Source organism: Panthera uncia, chromosome B4, assembly GCF_023721935.1.
Source record: "Panthera uncia isolate 11264 chromosome B4, Puncia_PCG_1.0, whole genome shotgun sequence".
Classification (NCBI taxonomy): domain Eukaryota; kingdom Metazoa; phylum Chordata; class Mammalia; order Carnivora; family Felidae; genus Panthera; species Panthera uncia.
In genome coordinates this window covers 35,340,234-35,354,345 of record NC_064809.1, presented here as the reverse complement: position 1 = coordinate 35,354,345, position 14,112 = coordinate 35,340,234, and the positions used below count along the sequence as shown (strand labels likewise).

The window sequence follows — 14,112 nt, the reverse complement described above, 5'->3', positions numbered from 1 at the left end:
TGGTTTTCCTCCTCTAGACAGGGTATTGTTCTCAATTCTGAAGAGTCATTCAGTGATGCCCAGAAACACTTTCTCTAGAAGTTGGCCACTTGATCCTAGTTCTACCAAAACTTTTTCCTGAGTTTTATTAATATAGAGGCTTTTGTTGAAGACGTTCAAACATATTTCAAGGATTTGCAGTAATATGATTATTTTCATGTTCAACAAATAGGAAAATAAACATCAAGAAGCATCTCAGAAAATGAACATTAGTGGAGAAAAGGAAGTGTGGCATCAAATGAGCCCTATGCTGTCTGGAGATATGGTGACTTTTTATAGCATTGAGAAAATGTCTCCCCTTTCTGGGTGTCAGTTTCCTTATGTAACAGTAGGGTGATTTGACTGGATAATCTTCAGGGACCCTTCCAGTATTAACACCCTGGGAGACCATGAGCCTAGATTAGTCCTACTGGCTTCTCAACCCTGGAGCTTGTGCATTGTTCTTAAGACAGGCCAGAGTTTAAAATATTTTCACATGCAATGGCTCCTTGGGGATTTTGGTTTAGGCTCAGATTTGGGACACAAAAATGGATGGAGCATATTAGAGAGCAGAGACCTTGATTATCTGAGAAAGATGGATACCGATGTAGAAAATCCTGTGGATAGCTGTTCACCCCCCCCCCCCCACTTTGCTGAACTTTATTAAAGCAAAAGCGAAGGTAAATCTCTAGAACATAGTCAATTTTCTGGGATTCTTCCCTCAAAAATATGATAGTTGATTTCCAAACACATGCCAGAGTGTACATGGTTCCCAACTATACTTAAGTCAGTGAGAAGCTGAAATCCTAAGATGTACATCTTCCAACTGTCTGTGGTCTGTCTTTGGATCAACAGTAATTGCCTGAACAGCTACTATGGCTTCATTAATTTTTGCCTGTAGGTCTCTGAGCTCTTCTATGTGCAGCAATTACAGATTTTGAGCACTTCCTTAACAACTGCATCTCCAGTGTCAAAACCAAGAATATATTTATCTAAAGTAACAGGCAAGCCCTCTTTTGTTTGATTTGCTTTAGCAACTGCATCCTGCTCAGGTGCTCCTGGACCAAAATGCGAGTTGCCTTAAGCATTACCAGGTAACCATTAAGATGCTGAATCTGAAGAAAGTTAGCCAAAGCCATTACACCAGCCTTAAGATCAGGATTATTTACATCCAAATTGATCAGTGCCTCTACACTGTCAGCATTTTTTGTATTATCAGGTAGCAAGCCCTTGTATTTTTCAGCATTGTCTCCATACTCAATTCTAACGGCTAAACCAAGAAGCCAGTCAATTACTTCTTGTTGATCTTGAATCTTGAAAGGACAGTTAACATGTCTGAGATACTTTTCAAAGGACTTGGACCAGTCACTGCTGTGGATGTTTCTTAAACTACCTCTGCCTTCAATCTTGTGGTATTTGATTTTCTGGTCTTCAAGTCAAACAATAAGGTTTCTAAATTCTGTTTCAGTTTTTCAGTTGAAGCCAGCAGGGTTGTGGTAGTTGAGGGCCATCAGCTTGCCTTGGAACGTGGTCCCTGCTTCTTGCTTTGGTTCCCTGGGCGTGGGTTGGGAGGGGGAGGCAAGGAGGGGCAGGCAGCACAGGCACTGTTCGTGTTCTAAGGACTTGTTCAGATTTTCGTATATGGTTCCATAAGTTGCAACCAGAAAGGAGTTTTTTTCTGAATGAGCTATTCTGTATAGAAACAAAAATGAAAGCCCTGTATAAGAAGTCTCTCCAAAACTTTATCAAGAATTTTAAAGGAACTAGATTTTCAGATGGGTGTGTTTTTCATCTGGGTGAGGCCTGGGAAAATTGAGAGGCCCAACCCGGATATCAAGCTTACTTAAGGGTGTGTGTACTTCCTCGTTCAGAGAAGGAAGATCTGGCAGGAAAGATCGGAAGAGATCTGCAGCTTTTTAAAGTCATTCAAAAAAATATAGATCCAAAACTAGTGACCTTGAGTCTAGCTGGTAAGTGTTGGATCAAAGGAGTTAAAATATGTTGTGTGTGTTTTGTATTAACTCTAAAGTATCCATGGCACTACTGTGTAGTAGACACTCTGTAAAGGTTTTTGAACTGAAATGAATGAGAACAGTAATAACATAGTATCTTTATGAAAGACTTCATGCATATCAAAACGTCTCCAAGAATCTGGACAACCAATAGCAACGGACATCTGAGGTTTATAAAATGGTACCTTTCCAACTACTTTCCAACTTCAAGATTTCTTGATGGAAACATTCTTTCTATTCCTTCCTAGTCCAGTAAAACCTTGGATTGCGAGTAACTTGTTCTGCAAGTGTTCTGCAAGATAAGCAAACATTTCTAATAAATTTTAACTTGATAAAAAGAGCTATGTCTTGCAATACAAGTAGTATGTGAGGTCGAATGTCACATGATAATAACTGAGCCAATGGTTCTTCAAATTTGCTTTGATATATAAGTGCTTTGGATCACAAGCATGTTTCTGGAAGGAATTATGCTCGCAAACCAAGGTTTTACTGTATTACTAAACGAGAGTTTCTTGGGGCATCTCTCAGACATTTCTCCAAAGAAGATATACAAATGGATAATGAGCATATGAAAAGATGCTAAACATCAGTAATTGTTAGGGAAATGTAAATCAAAAGCACAATAAGATACCACTCACATCTATTAGGATGGATACTATTAATAAAATAGAAGATAACAAGAGTTGGTGAAAATGTAGAGAGACTGGAACCCTGGCATACTGTTAGTGGGAATGTAGATGGTTCAGCCCCTGTGGAAACTAGTATCGTGGGTCCTCAAAAACCTAAAAATAGAATTACCATAGGGGCGCCTGGGTGGTTCAGTCAGTTGAGGGTCTGACTCTTAATCTCAGCTCATGTCTTGATCTCAGGATGGTGAGTTCGAGCTCATTGGGCTCCACACTGGGCATGAAGCCTACTTAAAAAAAAAAAAAAAATTAAACAGAACGAACATTTTGAAATAAAGATATGAATAAAAGGAAAAAATCGGTGAAAATTGTTCTCATATCAACAAATTGCCAGGAATACCCTGAAATATTTGTTTACTCTTCCTAGGTTATTAATTTGCTATATCCTGTAAACATGGGCTTTATCCACCACAATAAAAATAAGGACTTGGGGTCTGGGTAGCTAGAGCCCTCTCATTAGGATAGCTGTGCACTTTATTATTATTATTATTATTATTATTATTATTTGAGGGGGGCAGAGGGAGGTTTCCCAAGGAATTTATTTGGGCCAACTTGGGGACAGGGAAGCTTTGCATCTGAAAGAAATTGTTGGGCCTCTTGGTGGTGAAGTGTGGCTCTCCCTGGGGCCACAGGACCAGATGGGACAGTGGGAACTTGATCTTGGAGTCCTGGAACTGCTTGGCTGCCAGTGGGCTGCCCTTGCTGACTGCAGTCCCCACCTTCATCATCTGGATCGAGTGAGCGCTGTGCCAGTGCCTATGTCAGGACAGCACCGGGTGCCAGAGCCTGCAGTGGTCGGTCCCCGTACTCCGGGTACGTGCCGTCGGTGCCATTGCTGGAGTCATAGCGCAGCCAGGCTCCGAAGCTCTTCCCCCACAAGGGGCGTTTCTTGCACCCCTGTCCGCGGCAGACAGTTGCGCCTGAAGACTTTTTCCGTCTTCCTCAGCTGAGACACAAAGTACCAGAAGGGGGAGCTTGGTCACAATATGATTAGGTGCAAAAGATTCCCTGGCCATAGAGGGGCTGAGTGCTGCATTGGGGGCGGGCAGGCCGCCCCCCACCACCTTGGACCGTTGTAGGGTGCCCGAGGCCTTCATGGGGGCACTCTCGGCCTGTCGCCACCACCCACGAAAGGCGACTGTGCACTTTATTGTCTGAACTAGAAAAATTCATGAGAGTGAAAGGGGTTGCCAATAATGATCACCCCCAGATGAATGGTCACTCCCTCCTTCTACCCTGGAAGTGGGGTTGCCATTTGTAAATTGTAATTTGCAACTTTTGAGTATTAACTTTAATGTATGTTTTCATATTTTCAGGCACCTAACCAAAGGATTAGAAGTACTCTGATAGTGGGGTACCTCAGTTAAGCATCCCACTCTTTTTTGGGGCACCTGGGTGGCTCAGTTAAGCGTCCGACCTCAGCTCAGGTCATGATCTCATGTCGGGCTCTGTGCTGACAGCTCAGAGCCTGGAGCCTGCTTTGGATTCCATCTCTCTCTCTCTCTCTCTCTCTCTCTCTCTCTCTGCCCCTCCCCTTCTCATGCTCTGTTTCTCTCTCTCAAAAATGAATAAACTTAAAAAAATTTTTTTTTAAAAAGCACCCCACTCTTTTTTTTTAAATACAAAATTTATTGTCAAATTGGTTTCCATACAACACCCATTGCTCATCCCAACAAGTACCCTCCTCAATGCCCATCACCCACTTTCCCCTCCCTCCCATCCCCCATCAGCCCTCAGTTTATTCTCAGTTTTTAGGAGTCTCTTATGGTCTGGTTCCCTCCCTCTCTAACTTTTTGTTTTTCCTTCCCCTCCCTCATGGTCTTCTGTTAAGTTTGTCAGGATCCACATATGAGTGAAAACATATGGTATCTGTCTTTCTCTGCCTGACTTATTTCACTTAGCATAACACTCTCCAGTTCCATCCATGTTGCTACAAAAGGCCAGATTTCATTCTTTCTCATTGCCAAGTAGTATTCCATTGTGTATATAAACCATAATTTCTTTATCCATTCATCAGTTGATGGACATTTAGGCTCTTTCCATAATTTGGCTATTGTTGAAAGTGCTGCTATAAACATTGGGGTACAAGTGCCCCTATGCATCAGGACTCCTGTATCCCTTGGGTAAATTACTGGCAGTGCTATTACTGGGTCATAGGGTACGTCTATTTTTAATTTTTTGAGGAACCTCCACACTGTTTTCCAGAGCAGCTGCACCAGTTTGCATTCCCACCAACAGTGCAAGAGGGTTCCCGTTTCTCCACATCCTCTCCAGCATCTATAGTCTCCTGATTTGTTCATTTTAGCCACTCTGACTGGCTGGTATGAGGTGATATCTCGGTGTGGTTTTTATTTGTATTTCCCTGATACGGAGTGACATTGAGTATCTTTTCATGAAGCATCCCACTCTTGATTTGCGCTCAGGTCATGATCTCACGGGTTCATGGGATCAAGCCCTGAGTTGGGTTCTGTGCTGACAGTGTGGGGCCCGCTGGGGATTCTCTCTCTCCCACTCTCTCTGCCTCTCCCCTGCTCGTGCACTCTGTCTCTCTCTCTCTCAAAATGAATAAATAAACTTAAAAAAAAAAAAGAAATACTTTGATAGAATACCAGCTACTATTTGTTAATATTAACAAAAACCTTAGATACTTGTTACAAAGCAGAGAGCATCTTCGAAAAAAAACAAAAACAAACCTGTGTTGTAAATATAGCTATTTCCAGGGCAATGAACACCTAAAAAGGTGGATTTTCACTCATTCAGTAGTTCAGGAAATGTTGAAACAATTTTTGTGCACTGCTCGGTGCTTTGAAGCAGACAAAGATGTTGAAGTGATATTTCTGTCTTTAACGGTTTAGACCAAGCAATGAGCTAGAAAACGCCTACTCATAGTGATGTGTCTGTTGGTGTTACAGTGCCGACAGAGTGATAGAAATAAAATGTTTCCATTGAGAGGGTAACCATAGGGAAGCCTAGAATTTATGAATCGTTTTGATGGAAGGAAGGTCATTACATCAAGTAGAAACTTGTTTAGACAACAGGCTGAAAATTTTCCTTACTTGTTTGGAAAGAAATAAGAACACTGTAGCAGCAGCCATACATTGTCATACTTTGTTACGGTTCTTCCCCTTTGAGACACCAGGTTAATTTTAAAAATCTTTTCAAAGAATTTTTGGCTTTTTTTCCCTTCAAGAATAAAGAAACTTGAATTCTTTTTTTTCTAATTTTTTTTATGTTTATTTTTGAGAGAGAGACAGAGACAGAGAGAGACAGAGAGAGCACAAGCAGGGGAGGGGCAGAGAGAGAGGGAGACACAGAATCCGAAGCAAGCTCCACGCTCCGGCTGTCAGCACAGAGCCCAACACGGGGCTCGAACTCATGAATAGTGAGATCATGACCTGAGCCGAAGTTGGATGCTCAACCGACTATGCCACCCAGGCGCCCCAGGAAACTTTAATTCTTATTCATCTGGAATTAGAATTCAGTATCTGAAGTCAGAAAATTTTAGTTCATGGTTTGGATTTTCTACTGTGTTTACAAATCCGATTGCCCTGAAAAAATTTTTTCTTGATTGGCAGTCTTTCTCCTCATTTGCCCAATTCACTGCTCTCTGACAATAGAGCTTGATAGTACACATCCAGGCAGGGATGGAGAAGAGGAGCCATTCAGTGTTCTGCCTGGCCCCTTAAAAGGCCCCTTAAAAGGTGCAAAGGTGGTTCCCACGTGTGTCTCCCGTAAGTGCTTGCAACATGGGAGCCCCTGAGGTCACCTCTGTTCCCAAGATAGCATCATGAGCTAAATCTACACCAGATTTGGAGTCTGAAGTTGTGCATTAGAATCCTAGCTCTCCTATTATAATAGACACATGGCCTCAGGCAAAGTGACTGAAATTCTTTGAGCTTCAATTTCCTCATCTATAAAGTGAAAGTAATTCCTTTCACAGAGCTGTTGTCCAAATTCCTTGAGGAAAAAACAATCCACAGGAAAGGAAGGGCCTAGTGTAGGACCTGGCACATAGTAGAGATCAAATAAATGCTGTGTTTTGGGTTTTCTTTTATAAATGCACTGTGGGGGAAAAGAAAACACACAGGTGTGCCCTCAATTTGTACAGATACACATTTGCTGACAGTTGAACTTTTTTTTAAACGTTATTTCCTGTTTTTAAGAAATGTGCAGGTTAAAGGGGTGGAAACAGCAAAAGCGCAAGAACATAATAAAATGATCTTTCAGTTAGAGCAAGCCATCTATCTCTCTCCATCTCATTTTCTCCTCCAAAAGTCAGGAAGAGCAGCAGATTCCATTCAGTCACCAAGAAATGGTCCCAGACCACTTCTGCCAGAACAACATCCTTCCTGTTGCCTTCAATGTATGATCTCACTACCAACTCTCACACTCTTGCTTGGAGCCACGGTTCTCAAACTTGAGCAGAATGACTTTGAACACTTCTGAGTCAGAAGGTCTGGGGTGGGGCCGAGAATTGGCATTTCTAACACGATCCCACGTGATGTTGATGCTGTTGACTGGGATCACAGCACTGACAGCCCTGGTGAACTTCCTACTACCCAGTTTTCTTTCTCCTTCTTTAAGACTTCTATTAAGGAGCGCCTGGGTGGTTAAGCATCCGACTTCAGCTCAGGTCATGATCTCGCAATTTGTGGGTTCGAGCCCTGCGTTGGGCTCTGGGCTGACAGCTCGGAGCCTGGAGCCTGCTTTGGATTCTGTTGTCTCCCTCTCTTGGCCCCTCCCCCACTCACACTCTGTTTCTCTGTCTCTCAAAAATAAATAAACATTAAAAAAAAATTAAAGACTTCCATTAAATGATACTTCCTAAAGGCTCTCCCTTTTTAGCAAAATAAAAATAATTCACAGAAGAAAAAAAAACGATGTTTCCCACCACTCATCTTTCATCTTTTAGATCATAAGCTCATGATGACTGAATTTTTCCCCCCAGTGATAGAGTGAAAAGAATATAGGTTTTGTAGTCAGATTCTGGTTTAAAATCTTGATTCTATCACTTATTACTTCTGTGACATTGGACAAATTATTTTAATCAGTTGGAGCCTTGGTTTTCTTACTATGCAATGGGACTAGTGAGTTTTGTATCTTGGGAGTTTTGTGAGAGTACAGTTCCTGACCATAATGAAAATAGCTAATATTTATTGAGCATTTATTTTGTATTAATCATTCTTTTAAGGTCTTTACATATATGGACTTATCTATTCTTCACAACAGCTAAATAGTACAGGCTAGCAACAGCTAATCAGCTAATAAGTGGAATCTGAACTAAGAAGAAAAGTCCATTTTACAGGTGAGGAAACTATGGCACAGAGAAGTAACTTGCTCAAGACAAAACAGGTAGCGGAACTGGAATCTGAACTTTCATTATACCTTTCATTATACTGAACATCATTATACCTTGCTAGGATGTGGTTTCTGTATGACATCAAAGAAGAAGGGGTCCAGGAAAAAATTTGTTAACAGTGGATGAGATAGTGACTGTACCGTAAGCAATATTGGGCCAGGGCAAGGTGTGGCTTTCACACAAAACGCTTGAAGACACTGTTTGATTTGCTAGCCAAGGTAGGTTGGTATTTGTGTGCCTGTATGTGTGTGTGTGTGAGAGAGAGACAGAGAGAGAGAGAGAGAGAGAGAGAGAGAGAGAGAGGGAGAGAGGGAGAGAGAACATGTGCAAGCCTGTGTGATGTGCACACTGTGGGTAGATATGCTGATAATCCATTTTACATTTCCAGACCTACAGCTGGATGCCTGGCTGGCTCTGGCCTTGTAGTGTCCCCAAGGAATGCACTTGTGTGTAATTATGTCACCCTCTAGTGGTTACTTCTCCATTAGTCCTTCCTCCATGAAACTGCCACTCCGTGTCAGTGCTTCTTCCAAATGAGACTCAGTGAGCAGAACCTGAGGGAGACTGCACCGAGGGGCTGAGAGAAGGGGAGCATGGCCCAGGGCAAGAAGAGAGAGGAAGAGTGTGAAGGAAGGGAATGCACCACCGGAAATAACCAGTAGTTCACTTCTGGCAGGGGAAGAAGGGGAGGCAGGAAAGGCAGAACATTTTGGAGCAAGGGGGGGAAGGAAGGAAGATGGGCTCAAGTGAGAGCCCTGATATCACTTTTCACCCAGTACCATTTTGTATTTATGGGATGGGACAGTTAGTGCATCTAGAGCTCTTTCCAGAGCTTCAGTACTGAGGGCTGAAGTGGGATTACACAAGAAATATTCTTAGCCAGTTTCAATTCTCTTTTCCAAGGGAAGTAAGCACAGACTGTGGGGCTAACAAAGGCTGGCTACTTTCCAGGTTTTCACCACCCTGGAATGGACAGCTAACTTTCCTCCTTCTCCGTAGCCTGAGGCTGTGTTCTCTCTGCCAGTGAAGGTCATCCTCATAGATCTGTCATATCTTGATAAATATTTCAAAAGGCAAGGATGGAATCAAGATCAATCTTCCTCAGAACTGGTTTGTAACTCCACATCGGGTCTGGAACTCTGCTGTCTAAAACCTTACTGAGCCAGAGTTTGAAGGTTATTCCTATTTTGAAAAGGTACTGGGGCTGAGCCAGGTTTTTCTGGAAAGTTCTATGTGGATGAACCAAAGCATTTACATTTCTTACATAATGCCAGACCCAGAGGAGTCTGAGGCACCAGCTCTGTTGCAGAGCTCACAGCCAGCTTCCCTTTTCTGCCAAGAGGGTAGGGTTAAAGGTTTAGAAAATAGCCAGAATTAACTCTTCACACCCCAGAAAAAAGATAGTTACAAAAAATTTTTAAGAAAAGAGAATTAAAAGAAAAAAAAGATAAAAAGCAAATCTTTACATCATGTGATAGGTTGTTTTCCTGGATACCAGTCATTCCCCAAACTGCCAATACACCAAGCACTGGCTTTCCCCTCTTCAAAGAGGAATGTGAAAACAGTACAAAAACTCTGTTCAAATTTTTTCTAAAGTTAAAACAACTTCTCTTAGTTTTGAGACCTAGAATTCAGTGAAGTTTTTTTATTTGTTGTTTACTTTTTATTTTTATTATTTAAAAAATTTTTTAAATGTTTTTATTTATTTATTTTTATTTTTAAAAAAATTTTTAAATGTTTTATTTATTTTTAAGACAGAGAGAGACAGAGCATGAGTGGGGATGGGGCAGAGAGAGAGGGAGACACAGAATCTGAAGCAGGCTCCAGGCTCCAAGCTGTCCGCACAGAGCCCGATGCGGGGCTCAAACTCACTAACTGTGAGATCATGACTCGAGCCAAAGTCGGATGCTCAGGATGCTCAACCGACTGAGCCCCCCGGGTGCCCCTGTTTTTATTTATTTTTGAAGGAGAGAGAGAGACAGAGCATGAGCGGGGGAGGAGCAGAGAGAGAGAGGGAGACACAGAATTGGAAGCAGGCTCCAGGTTCTAAGCTGTCAGCACAGAGCCTGATGCGGGGCTCGAACTCAACTGTGAGATCATGACCTGCCTGAGCTGAAGTCGGACGCTTAACCAACTGAGGCACCAGGCGCCCTTACTTTTTATTTTTAAACTTCACTTACCATTTAAGGCCAAAGTGTTCAAGTAACTTACTCAAAAGATCTGTTGTAACCATCAAGAATTCTTTGATTTAGCTGGGTGAGGGCATGACCCGAAATTGGAGTTGTCAACATTCTGACATAATAACAAAACTTAGTAATTAGGTGACACCTTCCCTTTAAAGCTTTGAGAGCACTGTGTAGACATTTGATGACAGCACTTATTTGTTTGTTTTGCAAATGGAGAAAATAAGGCATAGAATAAAGAAGGGATTTTCTCAGGGTCCTGGGAACCGTTGAGGTTGAGTGCATCATTCCTCTGACCTGCAAGCATCTTTGAATTCCTCACTCAGGTGCGCACTCAGGATCGCCTCTGTACGCGATGTTTCAAGAAAACTCATATGCCGTGGGAAGCATAATCAGTTATTGGCAGAAGTACATAGAATTAAATTTGATCACTTATGCTACTAAGTGATTAGGATTGCCAGTTGATTTAACTACAATAAAGGAGGACAAGTGAACATTTTATTTTAGAAAGAGTGATTATGCGTGTCACCCAACCATGTTAGTGACAAAGTGCTTTGGGAAAATAGAAAACAATATTTGGAATCCTTTTTCAGCCTAGTCCTCCATTTTTCTGATTTTAATGCTATAAATTTTAAAAGTTTGGCATAATTTGAAAAACAATATGAAGACTAAGAGATTTGCTCGCAAGTGAATTAGCTTGCATTGTGTTTTCATCAGCAACATGCCTTAGTCTGTAATGCTTCACTATACAGATGGCATATCAGCTGTCATATGCTACCCTTAATATCCTAATTATCATAATTTTCAATATAAACATAGCATTTATTAAAAACTTTCTGGGGGCTCCTGACTGGCTCAGTCAGAAGAGTGTGTGATGATAAATCTTGGGGTCATGAGTTTGAGCCCTTGTGCAATGGGTATAGAGATTATTAAAATAAATAAATAAACTTAAAAAAAATTCTGTAAGGTGGCCTAAACTGGTAGATAGTTGCAACTACTACATGAATTAATATGTGAACTAAAGTTTTGCTGTGTTCTGTAGCATGAAGATAGTAAGTGCTTAAAATTTGAGTATTTCTTAATCCTTGACCAATGTAAAGAATCGCATGCTTAACATTAGATCATCTTAAATTCTCCATGGCTCTGGGAGAGAACTGGTTTTTCAATCTAATGCATAGATCATATTCCAAACTGAGGGGTTTGTTTGTTTTGTTTTGTTTTGTTTTTTAACAATATCAAGTTTAAATTCTACTCCTGAAACCATTACTCCAGTATTTGTTAACTAGCTTGGATTTAAATAAAATTAAAAATAAAATTAAAAAAATCAAGTTTTAAAATTCTGTTTATTTAAATTCTAAGACAAAGCTGGAAACAGGAGAATTGAAGACCTGAAAACAACATTGTCTGCCATTGCTGTTCTGCCATGGAAAAGAAATGGCGTGCAAAAAAAAAAAAAAAAAAAAAGGAGGTTGGCAGGAATTAAATTTGTGGTGTTATGCAAGAGAAGGCATCCAGATTACATATAAAAGTTAAACTGTTTCACACCCTGTTCCTAAACATAAGGGATATGCAAATATGTGGCAGCAGTAGGTTGAAGCCTGAATGTTTTCTTAAACATTTCTTAAATGTTAAGTATCCTGAAAGATTCCCAAACAAATAGAAAATTCTACTTTGAATGAGTGTCTGTGGTCCTAGATCCTGCTGAGTGGACCTCCTTTTAATGTCCCTCCTGCTCACAAAAAAAGAGTAAACTATCTCTAACATCCAAATAAAATCCACAACAATAAAACAATTTTTGAAAGGCATGTTAGAGATCCAACTGGATTCTCTTCCTGCATTTTTCTGTAGCATATCAATTTGATTTGCTTCATGGTTAAATGGTTCTTGGTCTGAGTGATGGTTTCATGGGTGTATACAAATGTAAAAAATTCATCAGGCTGTATATTTAAGATTTGTGCATTTTTCTCTGTTTTGTCTCAATAGTAATAATAATTTTAAAAAGCTGTTTTCGTGTTTAAGTCAGAAGGGGGTTTAATGGGTCAAGGAAAGTTTACTTCTGTGCATACAAATTATCACAAGTTCTGTTTGTTCAACAGGCTAACCAAACAGGTAGAGATTCTGCAGCAGCTGCTGCCTAGAATTTAACTGTGATGGGAACTCGGCCCTACCCCTCAACCCCACAACCCTGTCTTGCTTGTAACTGTCACTCCCACCCTGGACCTTCCTGACCTGGCTGCTCTCACTCCAGAACTAGGGTGAGAGTTGTATCTCTTTTGTTACTCTTCACCTGCAAGCCTCATCCCCATCCCTCAGCCCCTGGTACAGTGTGTGCAGTCTGCACTCAACAAATATTGCCTCTAATTCTGATCATTTTCTTTGATTAATATGTGTTGGGGGTGGGGACCAGAGTGGGAGGGGAAGAGGAAGCTGTTTTTTTTAATGTTTTAAGTATTTTAATTTTTAAAGTTTATTTATTTATCTTTGAAAGGGAGAGAGAGCACGAGCTGGGGAGGGGCAGAGAGAGAGGGAGACACAGAATCCGAAGGAGGCTCAGGCTCCGAGCTGTCAGCACAGAGTCCAATGCGCCCGCAAACTGTCTGTGAGATCATGACCTGAGCCGAAGTTGGAGGCTTAACCAACTGAGCCACCCAGGCGCCCCAAGCTGTTTTTTTAAAGAATAGATCAGTGAATGAATCTGTATTGTGGGAAGCAATCTGGGGTGGGGGCAGGAGCTGGAATAGAGAACACACAGACATTTCTGGTTTTGCCTCAGTCTTTGAGAATGTTTTCTTAATGTTGAAAAAATGCAATAGTTTTATCATTTGCTGCACACCATTCCATGCTGTTCCCTACGAACCAAATCAGGCCACATTATACTTGCTATGTTATCCCGTGCTGTTTTTCATTGACTTTTTGGTTGTTGATATTGGCTTTTAGGGTTTGGTGTGTGGTTTCTCTCGACACAAACATGAACACATTTACCACTGAAATTTTCCTAGGGGTCTGGTCATTTGAAGCTGGAAATTGTCTTCGGGATACGTTTTCACATTCCTGTTCTTGCTTTCATCTGTGTGCCACCCATGGCATTAGGCTTTCTGTGGTGTGGTGGATGTGCTACATGTAAGTAGAAAAATGCAGCTTCTCTGATGCAGCCAAGAAGACAAGGAAACCATGGTAATATTGTGTGCTATTAACGCACATTTGTTTGTGGTCTATCAGAGCTTCAGGTCCAGCTGTCTTTGCCTATTACCGCCATCCCAGACAGTGACATCCACAAGGACAAGGCCCTTTTGCAGAATATCAAGGACACACCTCCCTTATTTGTGCTCCAGTGGCTGAGATCCGACAGCACTCCTGCTAATGTTTTCTCGATTTGAGCTCGGTGGCACTGGCTACTGGGCATTTTTTTGCAGAGGATCCTCATTAGAATTCCCCTCTGTGTCAGTTTTTTAAATCTGTTTTTTAAACAAAATCTCTAAATGCTTTTGAAACCCACAGTGTTGTTTTATTTTGCTGATAGAACCCAGATGGCAGGAGAGAGTTTTTTTCCATCATTTGAATCGCTGCACGTGTACTGTATCACCTGGACACAGAAGGGTGATGTCAGGACAGTGCTGTGGCCACAGAGCCTGGTTACGCTCAGGAAAGCAGCGGAGCCAAAAAATGCCTTCTGATTCAACACTTCCGTTCTCTGTGTGACTTCAGCACATATCTAGTTACAGGGTTTCTTTTGGCAAAAACAAATTTTTGTGTGAGAGTTAGCCGGGCAAAGCCAGTGTCTCCTTGGCCAGTTGAGTTTGAGGACCCATCTGCCTCATACATCATTAGCAGCATTGTTGGTTTAGGGCCTCTCC

General features: G+C 41.4%; 1 pseudogene; it reads right to left on the bottom strand.

Annotated features, from left to right (window-relative positions):
• Window positions 1-669: 669 nt before the first annotated feature.
• LOC125919784 (uncharacterized) lies at window positions 670-3,830 on the bottom strand (annotated as a pseudogene).
• Between the last annotated feature and the right edge of the window lie 10,282 nt (window positions 3,831-14,112).